The sequence below is a fragment of the Drosophila arizonae genome, chromosome 5 (assembly GCF_054131065.1).
Source record: "Drosophila arizonae isolate 15081-1271.41 chromosome 5, UAZ_ARI_1.0, whole genome shotgun sequence".
In the NCBI taxonomy this organism is placed as follows: Eukaryota; Metazoa; Arthropoda; class Insecta; order Diptera; family Drosophilidae; genus Drosophila; species Drosophila arizonae.
The window spans coordinates 21,295,783-21,316,452 of record NC_142925.1 but is presented as its reverse complement, the minus strand read 5'-3'; the positions used below and the strand labels follow the sequence as shown (position 1 = coordinate 21,316,452).

The 20,670-nt window shown below is 35.2% G+C and overlaps 3 long non-coding RNA genes across 5 annotated transcripts; 2 read left to right on the top strand and 1 right to left on the bottom strand.

Annotated features, from left to right (window-relative positions):
• The first annotated feature begins 369 nt into the window (after positions 1-369).
• LOC149268766 (uncharacterized) lies at positions 370-1,609 on the top strand. Its single transcript, XR_016270165.1, has 2 exons — positions 370-506; positions 593-1,609. It is a non-coding gene; the product is annotated as an uncharacterized LOC149268766 (long non-coding RNA).
• Positions 1,610-9,460: 7,851 nt separating this feature from the next.
• On the top strand, positions 9,461-10,619 carry LOC149268765 (uncharacterized). 3 transcript variants are annotated; one of them, XR_016270164.1, is made up of 3 exons: positions 9,461-9,596; positions 9,915-10,444; positions 10,572-10,619. It is a non-coding gene; the product is annotated as an uncharacterized LOC149268765 (long non-coding RNA). The 3 variants fall into 3 exon arrangements; XR_016270163.1 differs by lacking the exon at positions 9,461-9,596 and adding an exon at positions 9,760-9,828; XR_016270162.1 differs by lacking the exon at positions 9,461-9,596 and having other exon boundaries at positions 9,889-10,444.
• Positions 10,620-11,414: 795 nt separating this feature from the next.
• Positions 11,415-20,462, bottom strand: LOC149268764 (uncharacterized). The gene is made up of 2 exons (XR_016270160.1): positions 19,662-20,462; positions 11,415-19,589 (listed from the first exon to the last, which is right to left on the bottom strand). It is a non-coding gene; the product is annotated as an uncharacterized LOC149268764 (long non-coding RNA).
• Positions 20,463-20,670: the final 208 nt, after the last annotated feature.

Sequence of the window (20,670 nt, the reverse complement as noted above, 5' to 3'; positions counted from 1 at the left end):
ATACCCAGTAGGCTTGGTAACAGTGACAGTTTTGACAATAGTGTAGAAGTAAATAAACAAATGTAGTCAGTCAGTCTACGGTCTCCTGACCTCGAGCAGACCTGACTATTCAAAAAAAAAAAAAAAAGAAAAAAAAAAAAAAAAAAAAAAAAAATTTTCAAATCAAAAGGAAAAATATTTCAAATCAAAAATCTGCAAAAAATCAAAAGATTAAAACCTGACTGTTCAAAAAATAAATAAAAAATTAAAAATTCGAAATTAAAAAAAAAAAGGTAATTATTAAAAAGTGTATTTTTGGCTTTTTATATTTTCGGACTTTTAAACTTTATAAATATTTCAAATCAAAAATCTGCAAAAATTAAAAAAAAAATCAAAAGATTAAAACCTAACAATCAAAAATAAATAAAAAATTCAAAATTCAAAATTCGAAATTAAAAAAAAAAAAGTTAATTATTAAAAATTGTATTTTTGGACTTTTACAAAAGCTAAATATCTCGAAAGTTCAGGTATTTGTTTGTCTCAAACATAAATTTGTGTAAATTATTTATATTTATATTTCTCGATTGTTTTATATGGTTTTGTGCGAGGGCAGTATTACTATTAATAAAAATGCCGCGTCCTAGAAGATCTAATCTTTCCCGGCGGACCCATAATGCAATTAGGCAACGGAATAGCGCGAGTCAATTATCTGACGAAGAGCGAGAAATCGCCCGAGAAAGGCTCCGCGTTAGTACCCAGGGAAGAAGGGCCTTAATTCGTGCTTCTCAAAGAGAGGCAGCCCGTGAAATGGCAATAAGAAATGGTTCAAGGATTGATTTGAATCGAGCAGCGTTTCGATATGATTGCACCATTGATTACAGCTTGAATCGTTTAGTTTGCATTGGTCCAATGGACGTTGTTTGCTAGCATTGTGGCGCATTGAAGTTTGCTGGTGAAACGCCCGGTTTGTGCTGCCTTAGTGGTAAAGTGACATTGCCATTAGCGGTCACCATAGCCATTGCGTTCCCTGCTTTATGGCGAAACACTAGAATCACGACATTTTCTAGCGAACACTCAAAAATACAATGCCTGTTTCCAAATGACATAATTTGGGGCGGAAAATATTGGAGACGGATATTTAAGGTAATTTACGTTAAAAATTTTATTTTCTATGACTGCCAAAAAAAAATTTTGAATAATGTAGTTTGTTAGATTTCTGTAAATAGTGTTTGTAAATATAACTATAATAACTATGGCTATGGAGCAATGTGATTCACGCGTTGATACTCAAAGGAAAATTTAAAGATGAGGAAGTTCTTATTCCTAGGATTCCGATGAGCTCAACAGATATGCCCTTTGAATTTAAACGAATTCAATTCCCGCTTCGTCTTGCCTTCGCCATGACGATCAACAAGTCACAGGGCCAATCTTTGACTATTTGTGGCCTCAATCTAGAAAATGCGTGTTTTTCTCATGGTCAATTGTACGTGGCATGCTCACGTGTTGGCAAACGATCCGCATTATTTGTTCTTGCACCCGACCAAAAAACGAAGAATGTCGTTTACAACAAGGTGCTTGAATGAAAATCCGATTAATAAATTTATCAGTGTATCCCAGCCTGAACAACATAGCTTTCAACAATTTTTTACCTAGAAATAATATAGAGGGCAATGCAACGTTTGCCGGGCCAGCTAGTATCTTATAAGTATAGAACTAGCTCGTTAAGTGTGTTCGGAAGTTATGCTGTAAGAAAATTGAACTAACCTAAAGAAATCTATATAATATATATCTATATAATATATAGTATATATCGATTCTAATGCGTATTTAAATATATTTGAAACCCTTCACTGCACGGAAAGATAAGAGACGTTGGAGAAAATCACATAGGAATACCGAACATATATATACGAAAATACATACATATGATAAATAAATGTGTCTGTTATAGATAGTACTTATCTATAACGGACACATTCGTATAAATAAGTACTAAGAGCATCATGTTCATTTAAAATACATATATATCATAATTTAATGTTTAAATTCTGGCTATAAAATTTGATCGAAAGCAGATAAAAATGTACCTATAATAAGGTTTAGGTTATTGACTAAGAGATGCTCTATAATGAAAAGTATTTAAAGTCAAATATAAGTTAATTTTATAAATAAAACAAAATAAAAATGTTCTTCTTTGAATGACATCTTAACTACCCCATTAAATATCATATCAGTACCTTGGTGTCTAATGAGTTTTATGTTATTTATGATCTCGAAATAGATTTCAGTTCGCTCAGACATTTGTACAGTCTGGGAATGCCATTTCTTAAATACTCCGATAGCCAAAGTATTAAAAAACACATTTCGTTTAATTGCATTTAAATCGCAGGCCCAAACACGAGCCCAAAAAACACCTTAATAGGCCATTAAGGTGCGCGCACCGCCCCCAATCTCAAAAAAGGTTTACTTGCAATATGTGCAGGCAATAAACGTTTAAAGTTCGCATTTAACTGCAAATGATAGCCCATAAATTCTCGAAAGGTAAATTTAATCAATTATTTCGGGACTCAATTGCAATATTGATAAAATATAGGCTATCATTTACTGTCTAGCCATTCCCTTTAAAACCATTATATATATACATATACATATATATAATATACATGTATCTATATTTGTAATATCATATAAATAACTTGTATAGCAACAAAGTGGCGCCAGCTTCTTGGCATCTTGTCTGCTCCCTCCGCCTGGAGAAATCCCACTTGCCCGCTAGCTCCATAATTTTCCATTAGCTTTATTATATACTCATTTGCGCAAATGTCTTATATCATTGTTATTAGTAAATCTTATGCCTATGATTATTGCTTTTCTAAGTCTGTGTGCGTGTGTCAGTGTGCTCTTGTGTGTATCTTCGATAAGCTCCCTCAAAAACAGCTCCATCAGACACATTTCCTTTGGGGATATGGCGCAAGGTTGTTGAACTCTGCCTTACGGTTTTTGGGGTCAGTTGGCAAAATGTGTGGATAGTTCAGCAAGCAAAATAAAATAGCCGCGAAATGGCATTACGAATGCCTACTTAGGGGTTGGCTGTGCCCTAAATGAAATTTCGTCTTGTTTTATCTGATAATTTTGATATATATTTCGACGAATATATCTTTAATAAAGTTCTTTATTGTATTATAATATATTGACATAGATGGGGTATTTGTTTTTAGCGGTTTTTCAAAAGACTTTTATTATATTAAAAGGGGGTTGGTGGTTTGAAATATTAAAGGAGCTCTTTCAAGGATAAATAAATATAATTATAATTAATTAATTATATTAATTTTTTTTATTAGTATGATATATTTATTTATTGGGTATCTCAATATAATGAATTACAATATATAATAATTTTTAGTTTACTTTTGAATTTAATAATGCACTTTTATTATTTTTATTCTATTAACCATTTGAAAATAAAACGTAGAAACAAAATAAGAATATTAAAAAAAAGGAGAAAAAATAAATAAAACTACAACTTAATTATTTATATATAATTCGATTCAAATCTCATAGAATTAGGTAGAAAATAAATTCAGAATATACTCAGCGACAAACTCAAATTGCAAAAGCTTGCATAATAACAAATTAAACACAACTCCAAAAAAGTTCAGATGCAAATGGAAAAGTTTCTGTTGCTTGTCTGTGTAGATGTGTGTGTTTCACACAGTCATTTCGTGGGTGAAACTGGTTTTCATTAATTTAATTACTGATATTTGCATATTTTTGTGCAGCTTTCGTCAAATTAAAATACACGTGACAAAAACTTAACGTGAGAGAACTCATGAGTCTCGTCTCTTTGTTAAATAAATAATTTATCCATTTGTTGCACTCGCAAATATAAAACCTTCTGTTCGATGTAGCGAATTTGGAATGCTCTTTAAATTATGACATTTAATGATAATATGAAAATTAAACTTTGTTACTTTGAAAAAATTACAACGAGCATAAAAGGCTTTAGTTCTAAAATGTAAAATTATTTTGAGTTAAATGTTTAAAATGAAATGTTAACAAAGTTGTATAAACTTCTTATTCGTCTATCTATTGCAATTATTTACTGTCTGCATAAAAGCTTTAAATAATTGGCATACACCATTTAGCATTTAATTAATAAGAGTGCAATGTAGTGTAGCTTCAAGTATAATTTAGTAGTGTATAAAAGTATTGTATTGTATTGCGTCTTTTGGCATTGAGTTAATTATATTAACAGCTTTCACAGAGCTGTTAGCATGAGCTAACACATTAGCTTTTAATTGGTATAGACATATATTTATAGCTTATAGTCATAAAGTGCGCACAGCTTGATTTCATTCAACTCTTTCGGCATTCGGAATTTCGATAACTGTCGAAAGCTATGCGTAATCCGCATAGCTTATCATAAATTCCAAGCATAACTGAAGACAAAAATTTGCTGCTTGTCGATCCAAAAAGCAAATTAATACCAAAATGCGCATTGTTTCGGGCTTCCCTTTTAGAGACCCTTTCCCCACCTTCCCCTCACCCTAAGAAACCCGCAGGCATTGCAGCTACAACCATTTTTGATTGCATAAGATATAATAAATAATTTTTGGGCTACTTTGGCAAAGCATCTTTCTCTCTCTCTTGCCTTCCCTTTCCCTTGCTCTTTTTGGCTGTGAAAACGTAAATAGAATATTTTATGCAATTTATTTTGTTTCGAATTGAAGTGTCGAAATATTCACTGGGTGTTGCTAATGCACTCGTGCGTTCCATGCAATTGAAATTATGATGGGAGCAGTTGGCCTCAACAACAACCAGATAAAGCACAGTTCGTGTGGCCAAAGACAAATTTGAGTGTGAATAAAGCATTCTATTGTATTAAATAGAATTTATGAGTGGCTAGCTAAATGAAATTGTATAAGAAAATTTATGAAAAATATCTCTCTTATGTGGCTGTAGCGGAGCTCTGAATATTGAAAATAAATTCTTTTTGTAAGAAAATCTTACAAAGCAGATGAAAAGATATTAATAATTAATATGTAAATGCGCAACAAGGCTTGAAGTCATGGATAAGTCTTCGGTAAGTGTTTGGTTAGTCTTGGTTCAGTCAATAATTTATAAATTTGTATATTTATCTGATTTTAATATTACTTACTCATTTAAATTTTACTTGAAAATAACACATAATAATCCTTAAATAAATTAATAATAAAACAAGTAAGAACGTTGCAGTCGGGCGATACCGATTGCAGAAGACTCATTCACAGCCCAAACGCTGTCAACCAGAGTATATAGTGCAATTTTCAAGTCTAGTGCGCAACAAAAAACAGGGCATGATCCCATTTAAAATGGGAAAATCATCGATAGCTATTGCTATGATCATTGCATAATTGCATTCAAATTACATGCATATGTATATAATTTATACAATTTTGACTTTTAATAATATACATGTATTTATATCCATATATTGGATACCGGCTTCAAGCTAGCAGCAGATCAGCGCGATTTTACTATACATGTGCACACACTCATCGTCTATTCTATGCGTACAGACAGAAGCGCACCTTTTCTCACATTCTTAGAATTTCGATTGATTTCTGGACTTTCTAGCCGTTACTGTAGTTTTGTCTGATGACGCTCTCTTATTAAGCTATTCTATTTTAGCAGCTGAGTGCTCGAGCAAAGCAATGGCGCGGGTGCTGAGGGCGACGCAAGTAACGTTAGAGTAGGGAGGTTCGAACCTCTACTATGTTTTTTTTTTTTTTTTTTTCATACATTTTTCGTTTTTTATAAAATAGATATTTTATTGGGAAGGTGCGAGCTTGACTGAATGGCACTTAATACTTTTCATTTTCTTAGTCGAATAATTTTATAAGTTTAAATTTGTTTCTTCTTAAATAGCCCTCAAATACATATATGCAAATACATACATATGTATATATGTAAGTCTGCACGCATAGCATCAAGCATTCCAGCCTTATACACGCGCTCATTTGTATGTGTGTATGTATGCACACATAAATGCGTACTCTAGCATATTCTAAGAATCTCGTTGCGATTGATTTGTCTTTGCATTGTTTTTGAATTTCCAGTCACCACTCTGGCTTTTCTTTGCTATGTGGCGTCATAACAATAATGTGATTTCGTTTTAACTTCTATTGATCGAAACGACGCGGTGGTGCTGTAGGCTGAAGCGCCGACGACCATTATTTTAGCTATTTTGACAAACATGCTGTTTGGGTTGGGTGCGAGTTCAAATCCCGCGGAAAACACTTTTTTGTAAATTGCAAATTTTTGTTATTTTAGCTTCTTTTAAATTTTTTTAAATTCATAAAAATGTTTCCTTTTGTATTATGAATATCTATTAAGCTTATTTATATGTACAAATGCATAAATAGATGGCTGACGCATATAAATGTCGCGATACGAGCACTGTAAATGCCGATTGCCACGCCCCTAGTGGCCGTCGACTCCTCAATTTTAGCCAGTTCTTAGAACGAGTAACCGGTTACCTAAATGCAAAATTTGAATTCTTACGCTCAAAAAATGTGAAAATTACAGGGTATTTTTCGATATGCCACGCCCCTAAAGAGGCTTAAAAATTATTTTTGGGGCATCGATAGAGGAGGCTACCAGTAACTTAACTATCCAAATTTGAAGCTTCTAGCTCTTAAATTGTAGGAGATATAAACTTTTGCGGTTTGCCACGCCCCCTATGGGCGGACATATATCTACCATAGCCCGTTGGACTTGGGTGATCAACCCGCGTATATATACCAAATTTCAGATCTCTAGCATCAATAGTGCCTAAAATATAGCAGAATTCGAAAAATCACTATATCTTCAGGTCCGATTTGCCACGCCCCTAAGGGACGTAGATATATAATTTTTTCACCCATCTTCATAGAATTAAAACATTAGCTTACGTGCAAAATTTCAGCATTCTAGGTTTATAACTTTAGGAGATACAGTTTTGTCCGATTTGCCACGCCCCTAATGGGCGGAGATATATCCGCCATAGCTTGTGATCTTGGGTGGTTGGCGCGGACCTACATACCAAATTTCAGCTTTCTAGCTCTTCAACAAACATGATTTCTGGTATATCGGAAAATGCATTTTCCGATTTGCCACGCCCCTAGTGGGCGGATCGGGAAAATTTTAACACTTTATAAATCGGAGATATACACGAGTATGTGTTCCAAATTTCAAGTCTCTAGCTTCAATAGCGCCGAAATAGATTGCGTTCATACGGACAGACGGACAGACGGACAGACGGACGGACAGCAAGACGGACATTGCACAAAACCAATATACTCATTTCACTTTCGTGAATGAGTCTAATAATGTAGCAGCATAGTTTAGCAAGCGTAGTATAACAAAATCATTATTACTTTTAGCCGATGCCACACATAAATATTATATATATCCAATGAGTCAACGTAGCTAGACAAGTACTTAAAACTTTTTATTATTACATATTCTTTATTCTTATCTCGAAATTATCCATAATGGCTCATGATTCAAGTTAATAGAATTTTTCTTGATTTTAAATGCATAATAAATCTCCACTGAGCTAATATTTTGTGTTACTTTGCTTTTATAAAAAAATGCATATATTAACATATATTAACTTGATGCCATTATATAATCTGCTCGAAGTGTATTATAATTATTATATATGATAAAATTGCAATTATAATTTGAAAAAATATATACTATGTACCATTTATTGAGCGTAGTAATTAAAAATAAATTAGTTTATATATTATTAAATTTTACGTTTATATATTTTTATTTCTATTTAAACATTTTTATTGTCAATGGTAACGTTATCTATTTTAAGCGCTGTATATTTTAGCAATACTAACTTTCATCCACCTTAGACTATTTATTGATATTGTAATGTATCGATCTTATGTATGAATGCAGCGGGCGTTAACTTCTCTCTTCGAATTTCAGGCCCCCCGTTGGGCGCCATAAAATCTATGTAACGAGCGTACTCGAGTATGAAAGCGATCTTCGTCCATTCGCATGTTTACATATATACATATATACATATATACACATACATGTATACATACATACATACATCAACATACATCAACATACACAAGACGTGGATCGGGTAGTGGCGGGCGGAATCCTCTGGTTCCCTTAGCTCTGTCGGCGGTGGGGTGGGTCTTGCCAAACCGTCACCAATACACACAAACTTTAAAATTTTTAGGATTCCTATGCAACACAAACATTCGGACAACAAGAAAAACGAAACAAACACGGACAGTTAGAAAGACGCGGAAGCCGAGGTGGTGTTGGCTTCTCGCTGTCTTTACCCAAACCCAACCATGATCTTCAGCTTTAAATTGTTTATGAAGATCCCCTAATAAAGATTGCCTCGACTCTCTCTCTCTTCTATGCCAACGCTATACTCCTAGCCTACCATATTAATCCATCAAGGAAACTCAAAAAAATTCTAAAAGATACATTTATTCTTTAAATTACTCTAACTAGACTATTACATTTTCATGTACTCTTAATTACTGTCGCTTCATGTTCTTTAATTTATATTTATGTATGTGCATGTGTTTGGTATGTAGTTTGAGTGTATAATAAAATAAAAAAAACTACATAATATGAAAAAATTACAAATGTATAAAAAGGTTAGCAATATAGTAATAATAACATAATAATATAATAATATAATATTACAATAAAATATTAAAAGAATGTTTAAATCATATTTTAGACATTTGGGGAGTATTCGTTAATATATATTAATTTAAAAATTTAGTTTTAATTCATAGCTTTTATTTCATAGTTTTTATTTCTTAGTTTGTATTTCATTCTTTATTCAAAATTTTTTTCTTTTTTTTCTATTTTTTTCTTTATTTATTTATTTAGTTTTATTTCGTTATACATTTTGGGGACATGATAGGGAGGGGAAGACAAGGGTTAATTTAGCACTCACAGTTCTTTTTGTTGTATGTCCACCGCTGAAAGGCCTTTCGTTTGGTGACTGCTGCTGCTGCTATATGGAGGATGTGTGAACTATTGTGTATTATTTTAATGCATTATTATTATTTTAGTGGGGAATTATAGTATCATACTTTTCGGTCTTTTTTTTTTTTTTTTTTTTTATGTATTATATATATATAATTCTATCTATATATATAAAAGAAAGTTGTGTAAAAGTGAAGACTGCTTATAACTTGATTTGGGCTGAACCAATTTTCATGGTTTTTGATTTGTTGGATTTGTCTCCGCAACGAGTTTAGTATAGGGTCTTAAAAATACTGAAAAAATTTGCCGAATACTTGAAAAACGCGGTTTTTTTCCCCAAATGTTCAAATTTTTTTTATACCCAGTAGGCTTGGTAACAGTGACAGTTTTGACAATAGTGTAGAAGTAAATAAACAAATGTAGTCAGTCAGTCTACGGTCTCCTGACCTCGAGCAGACCTGACTATTCAAAAAAAAAAAAAAAAAAAAAAAATTTTTTTCAAATCAAAAGGAAAAATATTTCAAATCAAAAATCTGCAAAAAATCAAAAGATTAAAACCTGACTGTTCAAAAAATAAATAAAAAATTAAAAATTCGAAATTAAAAAAAAAAAAGGTAATCATTAAAAAGTGTATTTTTGGCTTTTTATATTTTCGGACTTTTAAACTTTATAAATATTTCAAATCAAAAATCTGCAAAAATTAAAAAAAAAAATCAAAAGATTAAAACCTAACAATCAAAAATAAATAAAAAATTCAAAATTCAAAATTCGAAATTAAAAAAAAAAGTTAATTATTAAAATTGTATTTTTGGACTTTTACAAAAGCTAAATATCTCGAAAGTTCAGGTATTTGTTTGTCTCAAACATAAATTTGTGTAAATTATTTATATTTATATTTCTCGATTGTTTTATATGGTTTTGTGCGAGGGCAGTATTACTATTAATAAAAATGCCGCGTCCTAGAAGATCTAATCTTTCCCGGCGGACCCATAATGCAATTAGGCAACGGAATAGCGCGAGTCAATTATCTGACGAAGAGCGAGAAATCGCCCGAGAAAGGCTCCGCGTTAGTACCCAGGGAAGAAGGGCCTTAATTCGTGCTTCTCAAAGAGAGGCAGCCCGTGAAATGGCAATAAGAAATGGTTCAAGGATTGATTTGAATCGAGCAGCGTTTCGATATGATTGCACCATTGATTACAGCTTGAATCGTTTAGTTTGCATTGGTCCAATGGACGTTGTTTGCTAGCATTGTGGCGCATTGAAGTTTGCTGGTGAAACGCCCGGTTTGTGCTGCCTTAGTGGTAAAGTGACATTGCCATTAGCGGTCACCATAGCCATTGCGTTCCCTGCTTTATGGCGAAACACTAGAATCACGACATTTTCTAGCGAACACTCAAAAATACAATGCCTGTTTCCAAATGACATAATTTGGGGCGGAAAATATTGGAGACGGATATTTAAGGTAATTTACGTTAAAAATTTTATTTTCTATGACTGCCAAAAAAAAATTTTGAATAATGTAGTTTGTTAGATTTCTGTAAATAGTGTTTGTAAATATAACTATAATAACTATGGCTTTGAATTTAAAGATTCAAGGCCAGATTTGCCATCGCATTGGATCATTGCAACCTATTGAAGATGCACAGCAAAAATTCTTGCAAATATACTTCATGGGCAATATGGAAGAACAACTTGACCGGCGTCAAGAAATGAACACAGCTATGAAAAGAGCAATTCTCCATGATTTGCATGCTTAGAAATTTAAACCAACCAAAACTGTGCGATGGAACGCGTTTGGTGATAAGAAAACTGATGAGCAATGTGATTCACGCGTTGATACTCAAAGGAAAATTTAAAGATGAGGAAGTTCTTATTCCTAGGATTCCGATGAGCTCAACAGATATGCCCTTTGAATTTAAACGAATTCAATTCCCGCTTCGTCTTTGCCTTCGCCATGACGATCAACAAGTCACAGGGCCAATCTTTGACTATTTGTGGCCTCAATCTAGAAAATGCGTGTTTTTCTCATGGTCAATTGTACGTGGCATGCTCACGTGTTGGCAAACGATCCGCATTATTTGTTCTTGCACCCGTATCATTATTGTCTATTAAATCAAGAATTTATTTAACCAATAAGCATTTAAAGTTCTTTTTTTTTTTTTTTTCGTGTACTTGCAGTTTTATGCTGCACGTTCACTTTTATCAAATTGTCTTGGAAGCTTTTTTTTCATGTTTTTTTCTTCACATACACATTGCGCACACGTGCAAATATATATACATAATTTTCTCTAATTTTTGTTTCTTTTTAAACCGCACATATAATGATTTGTAATTTTTAGTTTATATATATATATATATTTTTTTTTCACTAATATGTCGTCAATAATCCCTCGCCGTTCTGCGATCTGCTATACATTTTATTTCGGGTGCTATTTTTCGGGGCTCTTTTTTTTTCTTCGGTGGCTAATCTTTTTTTTTTTTCGGGGGCTACTTTAATATATAGCCCTAACCTCTGCACAGCGCATATGTGCATGTGGCCTTCTGCTGGCCGAGAGGTTAGGGTTATATTAAAGGCTGCAAAATACAAAAAACCAACTTAGTTTCTGTAAACTAAGTTTTAATTTATATTAATTTTGATCGAAATACCTTTTTTTGCCTGCTTGCACACTTGTTGTTTCCCACGAATAAAAATGCGTGCGGCTGCGCGCACCAAAGTCAATGACTGACTAGCTCAGCTGGTCACGGTGGGCCAAATTCAGAAAATTCCAATCTTTTGTGGAGGGCAATAATCTTTTGTGTATGTTTCTTTTTGTTAAATATATATATAAAGATAGATATATATAATTATTAACAAAAATTTTAGCTGGATAGCACTCCACGCTGAGGGTATCTTCTTGAAAATGTGGGCCGGAAAAAGATGGAGCTGGCAATGTGGCCGCTTTTTATACGCCCACATTCCAGTGTTCTTGGTTTCAATGTTTCGCTCTCAGCGAAGCTTCGGACCGCGGGATGCTAGTGAGCGTATTTCTCCCACTGTCTCCGACGAGCGAGCACAGCGTAAGCTTAACGAAAGCTCGATCGCTAAAGCTCCGCTCTCTGTCTCTCTCGTGCATTGCATTGCAGCGCAGGCGACAATGTTGTCGCAAACGACATGCGCTGCAATTTGCAATATTACAAATTGGCAACCATTACACCACCCGATAATATACAACGTTAGACAGTATATTAGCGGGAATCAGCTTCTAATATCTTTGGCATGGTAAGTACCGACTTCTTGGCCTTGCAGGTTCTTAAGCAGATAGTAACAATTTCCTAACTTTTTCTTAACTCGGCATTTTAGAAATTGTGGTCCTAGTTTGGCATTAATATTTTGCGAAAATTTACTCAAAGCAAAATTTCTTCTAAAGACTTCTTGTCCTTCTTTGAAAGTAACCGATTTAGCTCTGAGATTATATTGGCCTGCGTTTCGTTCATGGGCTCGACGGATATTGATCTGGATATCGTGTCTCAATAGAGCCAGATTGTCGGATCTAGAGATCGGGATTATTGGCTCTTGGAGCAAATGCAAATCTTTTAATAATTTATAGTCCGCTCCGTGTGTTATCATATCGAGTCCAAAAAGTGCTCGGTATGGCGAACAGTTTAGCGATTGATGCAGTCCTGAGCGTAACGCACATGAAATGCTCGTGAGATGAACATCCCATTCAGTTTGATCGTTTTGCAAGTATGAACGAATCGCTGCTAGCAAAGATCGGTTTACACGTTCGGCCGCGTTACTCTGTGGTGAGTAAAGAGCGGTGTATACGTGTTTGATGCCTAGTTCCGTCAAAAAGGCGTTAAATTCTTTTGACTTGAACTGAGTGCCATTATCACTAACGATAGTTTCAGGGACCCCAAAACTATGAAATATGTGCTTTAGCAGATACTCTTGAATCTTTGCAGACGTGAACTTCTTTAATGGACATAGCCAATGGTATTTGCTAAAATGGTCCAAAACTATAAGCAACCCTATATGACCTTGTTTACTACGAGGATATGGTCCAAGAAGGTCAATGTAAAGTCTTTGAAACGGCCTATATGAAGGGATATGATCACCCATTGGGGGTTTCAATGTATAATTAGGGGCTTTGCTTTCTTTACAAGTATCGCATGAACGAATATAGTCTCTCACATCTTTTGCTAGACCTGGCCAAAAGAGATGCCTACGTAGCTTTTCTATGGTCTTTTGCATTCCGGCATGGGCTGAAGTACAACTATTATGGGCTTGTTTAAGGGCACTTGCTCGAAGGCTCTCGGGGACCCATAGCTTCCAAGATAGTTTTTCTTGTTCTTGCTGACCATTTGCATGTTCGGTGCGAACATATAAAAAGTTTCCAACCAATTTCAGATCGGGAAATCGAGACTTTTGCTCGGAATATTTCTTTATGAGCTCTAAATAAGAATCTTCTGAAAAAGCATTTGATGTGAGGTCTATAATCGGGTTCATATCAAGTTCTAATATTTCATTTTCGCTTAATCGAGATAATGCATCTGGGACTACATGTTCTTTGCCTTTTCGATGACTAAAAGTAAATTTAAACTGCTGTAAACGAAAAATCCAGCGAGCTAGTCTACCAGAGATATTCTGCTGCCGCATAAGCCAAAGCAAGCTAGAATGATCGGTAACCACTTCGAATTCTTGCAGTTCTAAATAGCATCGAAACTTCTCAATTGCGAGTATCACTGCGAGACACTCGCGCTCGGTAACACTATAATTGCGTTGAGAGCGATTTAATTTCTTCGACATAAATGCGATTGGCTTTTCGTCATTTGTATCTGAGAGTTGCACAAGCACGGCACCAATACCAAAATCGCTGGCATCGCAATGTAAATAAAATTTTTTGCTAAAATCTGGATTTGTTAAAATGGGAGCAGTAGTCAATACTTTCTTTAACTTATCCATAGCCATTTGTGCTTCGGGAGGCCAGACAAATTTTGACTTTGTTGAGAGTACGTCAGTAATTGGACAAGTAAGATCTGCGAAGTTATGTATAAATCGTCTGTACCACCCACACACTCCTAGAAATCCACGAACTTGCTTTAAGTTTTTGGGCGGTGGCCAATTAATTATACAAGATACTTTGGATTGATCTGGGCTAATACCTCCACTTCCAATTACATAGCCTAAATAATTAATGCTTGTAACGCAAAAGTGACTTTTATCTATGTTCAGAGTTAGATTCGCTTTTCGAAATTGATCTGCTAGACGGACTAAAATTGATTAATGAGATGGAAAATCTTCTGAGACGACACAAAGGTCATCCAGGTATCCAAACACACAATGCCTCAGGTCTGGTGGAATAAGCTGGTCCATTAAACGACACATTGTGGAGGGGGCATTGCATAAACCAAAGGGCATAACTTTAAACTGGTATAAAGGGCGGCCTGGGACTGTGAATGCAGTCAAATGCTTAGACTCCTCAGTGAGTTTAATTTGCCAAAAAGCATCCTTTAAATCTAATTTTGAAATAAGATTAGCTTTAGGTAATCGCGAAAATATCCCATCAATGCTGGGCAAAGGATACGCGTCCTTTTTAGTAGCATCATTTAGTCTGCGAGCATCTAAACATAAGCGAACTTTATTAGGTTTTACTACGAGGCGCATAGGTGAACTCCAAGGGCTAACAGAAGGTTCAATCACATCCAACTGAAGCATTCGATCAATTTCTTGATATAACAGCTTTTCTACAGCGGGACTGACTGGATAGAATCTTTGTTTCACTGGCTTTGCGTCTCCAATATCTATGTGGTGCTCTATAAGTGTTGTACGCCCCAAACTATGAGATGCATTTGGAAATAATCCTTTTACTAGCTCTAGTTGTTGAATCTCTGTCTTCGTTAAAGGATATGATTGTTCGTGGGAATCATGCTTGCTTGTATCAGCTATCTCTATAGCGTTAATAATGTTTGGTGCAAGGCGAAAGGATTTCCAGAAATCGTGTCCTAAAATGAGATTCTGCTTTATGCTGGGAATAATATATAATGTCATTGGCTTGGTGACAGAGTTATATGTCAGTTCTACGTCTAAATATCCAATAATGGTTTGACTTTCTCCTCCTGCTGTTTTTGCTTTCGATTTTATAGGCTTAAACTCGGACAACTTCGAAAAATCTTGTGTTGCTAATTTCGAACCTATACAACTAATATTCGCTCCAGTATCTAACAGACCAAGTTCTGTATAAGTTAAGAACGAAACTTCAGCATAGCTACGAAGGTCGGTTCCATTATTGAAAATCGTAGATATTTGCAAATTCCGGTTTTTCTTAACCTCTGTATAATATGTCTTTAATCTTTGAGTTCGCTTTCTAATAGCAGGCGGGTTATCTTGAAATATTCGATTTCGAACTTCTACATAATTTTGTAAGCGTTCTTCGTAGGGACGAAAACGAAGTGCAGACGTATTCGAGTGCAAGTTTTGCAACTCGGGTGTATCTGTATCTGTGCTTTTGGGTTCTACATTTTCGTGGGCATCCGGCTGTTGATGGATGCCTTCTGCCGGTTTTCCGACTGTCTCTGTAGGCAGACTTTGCACTGTGGCTTATATACATTGGGCTGTCCACAACCGTAGCAGAAAATGCGACGTTCAGATAGACAGTTTTCCCAGATATGGCCTATTTCTTCGCAATTCCAGCAACGAAGTTTCTGATGAGAGGCGCGTATAGCTGCAAGCTCTGCATCTAGTGAATCGCCTTCTACATCATCAGCTATTTCTTCGACAGCATAAACTTGTCTGCGCTGTACTACTGGCTTTGCCTGATTAAAACGACAGCTAGTCTCATACGCTAAGTTTTCGCTCATTTGAACTAAACGGCGTAAGTGTCCTACCGAGTGAACTGGCTGATATAATAGCTTCTCGCGTATTTCAGGGAGTAAGTTATTCTTTAAAATTTCCATTAATTCTTCTTCTGCTACCTTGAGTGAAGATTTATCTATAAGAGAGGCTACCGATTCATAAAAAGTTGAAAAAGACTCTCCTGGTTTTTGCTTTCGAGCTCTGATCATCTCCATCTTCATAAAGCTTGACCGATAATCATCGTACTGTTGACGAAGGGATGCACAGAGGTCAGACCAAATAATATGATCAACTTGTTTGTGGTATCTCCAATACCATGATCGAGCCTTTCCAGTAAATAACACATGCATATTCTTGCACATGCCTGTGAAATCACTATCTAAGGTCTCATCTGTTAACGATTTAACGCGATAGATAAATTCATTAACCCCTAATCCATCTGATGAACCATCAAATTGAACTCCCCACTTTTGCATAATGTCAACGATCCTTCGACTATTCAAGGAGCAAGAGCCTATTGATGGGGATTCGCGACTGTTCGCTACCGGCAATGGTTCGATTGGCGAAGGGCGATTGTTTATGGACAACGAGGACATGACCCTAGTGACTGTTTCTTCAATCATGTTCTGTATAACATTGTAGTCCGGTTGCTGCGATCTTTGAGGATTCGCGCCACGGAATGGTCGAGTTGCTCTAGGTCGTCCCCTAGTAGTTCTGGGTCGCGCAGCTTCAGCCTGACTCGGGCTTTGACTCGCATCTAAAGCTGATGACTGTGCGCCACTAGCATTCAACAAAGCAGCTTCTTGTACATTAGCTGTATTGTTGGCCTCTGCTAATGCTAAAGTTCTGGCAAGATTTCTGGTTGTAACTCGACGAGTTACTGGAGCTGGTGGCGGAGCTGTCTCGTGCCTCCGAGAGGGTGAGCAATTGCCTACTACTAGCTTCATTTGCTGCTTATCTATTGGTGTCTGGCAAGTATAACAGACGGTATTTTCTGTTAACCACGCTTCTACGCAGTTTTTATGAAAAATGTGCTGACACGCTAACAAATAGCAAGGATATGTATCATCCATTTCTGTCGCACATAGTGCGCATTTATTTTCTGTACTACCTACAGATGCGACGTGCGGCGGTGTATTTATAACTGGCATAGTTACTAAAAAGTGTTGTTAAGCTTGACTATTAATGGCATAGAGAGAGAGAATCGAGGTATTCTTATTAGTTCTAACTGTTCCGAATTATTTCTTTTTTTGAGCTATTGAAACTAAATCTAGCAGGTATTTACAAATTTATTATCGCTACCATCAAAAACTATACTATTCGGCAAGGGAATGCACAGGCAGCATATCTCCGAGTTCCAGACAATAGTACACTTAAAGACGCAACGACAACAACTTATCAACACACAACTAGCATTGCTTAAGGCTTCTACCATTCTTCATTTAAGTAAAGAATACCCTCCAGGGATAATCAGTATTGGTATCCTAGCCGAATACACAATATTCTGGAATTATTTAGAGAAGTTTTTCTAGAACTAGATTGAATTGTGGCTTCATCCACAGCAAACAAAAACGAGCTACAATTGTGAGGGAAGATGTTCTTTTCCAAAGCAGCGATGCTTTAATTCATTTAAAGTTGAAAGATACTTCAAGGTGTCTCGGTCTGCGATCCAGGCTTGAATCCAGCAGCTTCGTAGTACCTATGAAAACAAATCTATTCCTCTCAGCAGTCACTGTTGCGATAGCTAGACCAACCAAGTCTAAGTCTATTTCAGCAATACAGGCTACTGAGACAACTAATATTCTCACAAAAGGGGGTGTTTTGTATAACTACTACTCCATATAGAAAAAGTGGCCATACAAGAAAATTTTGGTTCACTGAAAGCGTATCAACTCACAGTGCCTCACAAACAATTTCGGTTCACTGAAAGCGTATTAACTCACAGTGCCTCACAAACAATTTCGGTTCACTGAAAGCGTATTAACTCACAGTGCCCCACGTTGGGCGCCATAAAATTTATGTAATGTATCGATCTTATGTATGAATGCAGCGGGCGTTAACTTCTCTCTTCGAATTTCAGGCCCCCCGTTGGGCGCCATAAAATCTATGTAACGAGCGTACTCGAGTATGAAAGCGATCTTCGTCCATTCGCATGTTTACATATATACATATATACATATATACACATACATGTATACATACATACATACATCAACATACATCAACATACACAAGACGTGGATCGGGTAGTGGCGGGCGGAATCCTCTGGTTCCCTTAGCTCTGTCGGCGGTGGGGTGGGTCTTGCCAAACCGTCACCAATACACACAAACTTTAAAATTTTTAGGATTCCTATGCAACACAAACATTCGGACAACAAGAAAAACGAAACAAACACGGACAGTTAGAAAGACGCGGAAGCCGAGGTGGTGTTGGCTTCTCGCTGTCTTTACCCAAACCCAACCATGATCTTCAGCTTTAAATTGTTTATGAAGATCCCCTAATAAAGATTGCCTCGACTCTCTCTCTCTTCTATGCCAACGCTATACTCCTAGCCTACCATATTAATCCATCAAGGAAACTCAAAAAAATTCTAAAAGATACATTTATTCTTTAAATTACTCTAACTAGACTATTACATTTTCATGTACTCTTAATTACTGTCGCTTCATGTTCTTTAATTTATATTTATGTATGTGCATGTGTTTGGTATGTAGTTTGAGTGTATAATAAAATAAAAAAAACTACATAATATGAAAAAATTACAAATGTATAAAAAGGTTAGCAATATAGTAATAATAACATAATAATATAATAATATAATATTACAATAAAATATTAAAAGAATGTTTAAATCATATTTTAGACATTTGGGGAGTATTCGTTAATATATATTAATTTAAAAATTTAGTTTTAATTCATAGCTTTTATTTCATAGTTTTTATTTCTTAGTTTGTATTTCATTCTTTATTCAAAATTTTTTTCTTTTTTTTCTATTTTTTTCTTTATTTATTTATTTAGTTTTATTTCGTTATACATTTTGGGGACATGATAGGGAGGGGAAGACAAGGGTTAATTTAGCACTCACAGTTCTTTTTGTTGTATGTCCACCGCTGAAAGGCCTTTCGTTTGGTGACTGCTGCTGCTGCTATATGGAGGATGTGTGAACTATTGTGTATTATTTTAATGCATTATTATTATTTTAGTGGGGAATTATAGTATCATACTTTTCGGTCTTTTTTTTTTTTTTTTTTTTTATGTATTATATATATATAATTCTATATATGTATAATATTCATTATTGTCTATTAAATCAAGAATTTATTTAACCAATAAGCATTTAAAGTTCTTTTTTTTTTTTTTTTCGTGTACTTGCAGTTTTATGCTGCACGTTCACTTTTATCAAATTTGTCTTGGAAGCTTTTTTTTCATGTTTTTTTCTTCACATACACATTGCGCACACGTGCAAATATATATACATAATTTTCTCTAATTTTTGTTTCTTTTTAAACCGCACATATAATGATTTGTAATTTTTAGTTTATATATATATATATATATTTTTTTTTCACTAATATGTCGTCAATAATCCCTCGCCGTTCTGCGATCTGCTATACATTTTATTTCGGGTGCTATTTTTCGGGGCTCTTTTTTTTTCTTCGGTGGCTAATCTTTTTTTTTTTTCGGGGGCTACTTTAATATATAGCCCTAACCTCTGCACAGCGCATATGTGCATGTGGCCTTCTGCTGGCCGAGAGGTTAGGGTTATATTAAAGGCTGCAAAATACAAAAAACCAACTTAGTTTCTGTAAACTAAGTTTTAATTTATATTAATTTTGATCGAAATACCTTTTTTTGCCTGCTTGCACACTTGTTGTTTCCCACGAATAAAAATGCGTGCGGCTGCGCGCACCAAAGTCAATGACTGACTAGCTCAGCTGGTCACGGTGGGCCAAATTCAGAAAATTCCAATCTTTTGTGGAGGGCAATAATCTTTTGTGTATGTTTCTTTTTGTTAAATATATATATAAAGATAGATATATATATAATTATTAACAAAAATTTTAGCTGGATAGCACTCCACGCTGAGGGTATCTTCTTGAAAATGTGGGCCGGAAAAAGATGGAGCTGGCAATGTGGCCGCTTTTTATACGCCCACATTCCAGTGTTCTTGGTTTCAATGTTTCGCTCTCAGCGAAGCTTCGGACCGCGGGATGCTAGTGAGCGTATTTCTCCCACTGTCTCCGACGAGCGAGCACAGCGTAAGCTTAACGAAAGCTCGATCGCTAAAGCTCCGCTCTCTGTCTCTCTCGTGCATTGCATTGCAGCGCAGGCGACAATGTTGTCGCAAACGACATGCGCTGCAATTTGCAATATTACAAATTGGCAACCATTACAATATCAAAGCTCATTAAACCCAACCAACCTTATCAAATGGGAATATATAATCTATGCTATGATTCCATGCAAAACTAATTCACACAAATAGAGTTCAGTATTCAGTTGCACCTGCACTAGCCGAGAGCCACTTTAACTTTATTTTTCTGTATTTGGCGACAAAATAAAACGCATTTGCTGCCCAGCTCATTACACACTAAAAAGGCAATCGAGCATCAAATTACAAAGCAAATAAAATGCAAATAGCATTTCTTTCCACTTTGCTGAGATAATTTTCCTTTTGTGCATGTATATATATATATATATATATATATTTTTTTTTTTTTTTCAGAATACGCTGCCTGAGGTGGGTATAATGGCATTGTTAGATAAGTTGGAACACTAATCAGAATACATACATAATTATATGAAAAAAGCACATAATTGATTTTCAGCAAAAACAACATCATAATATTTTCAG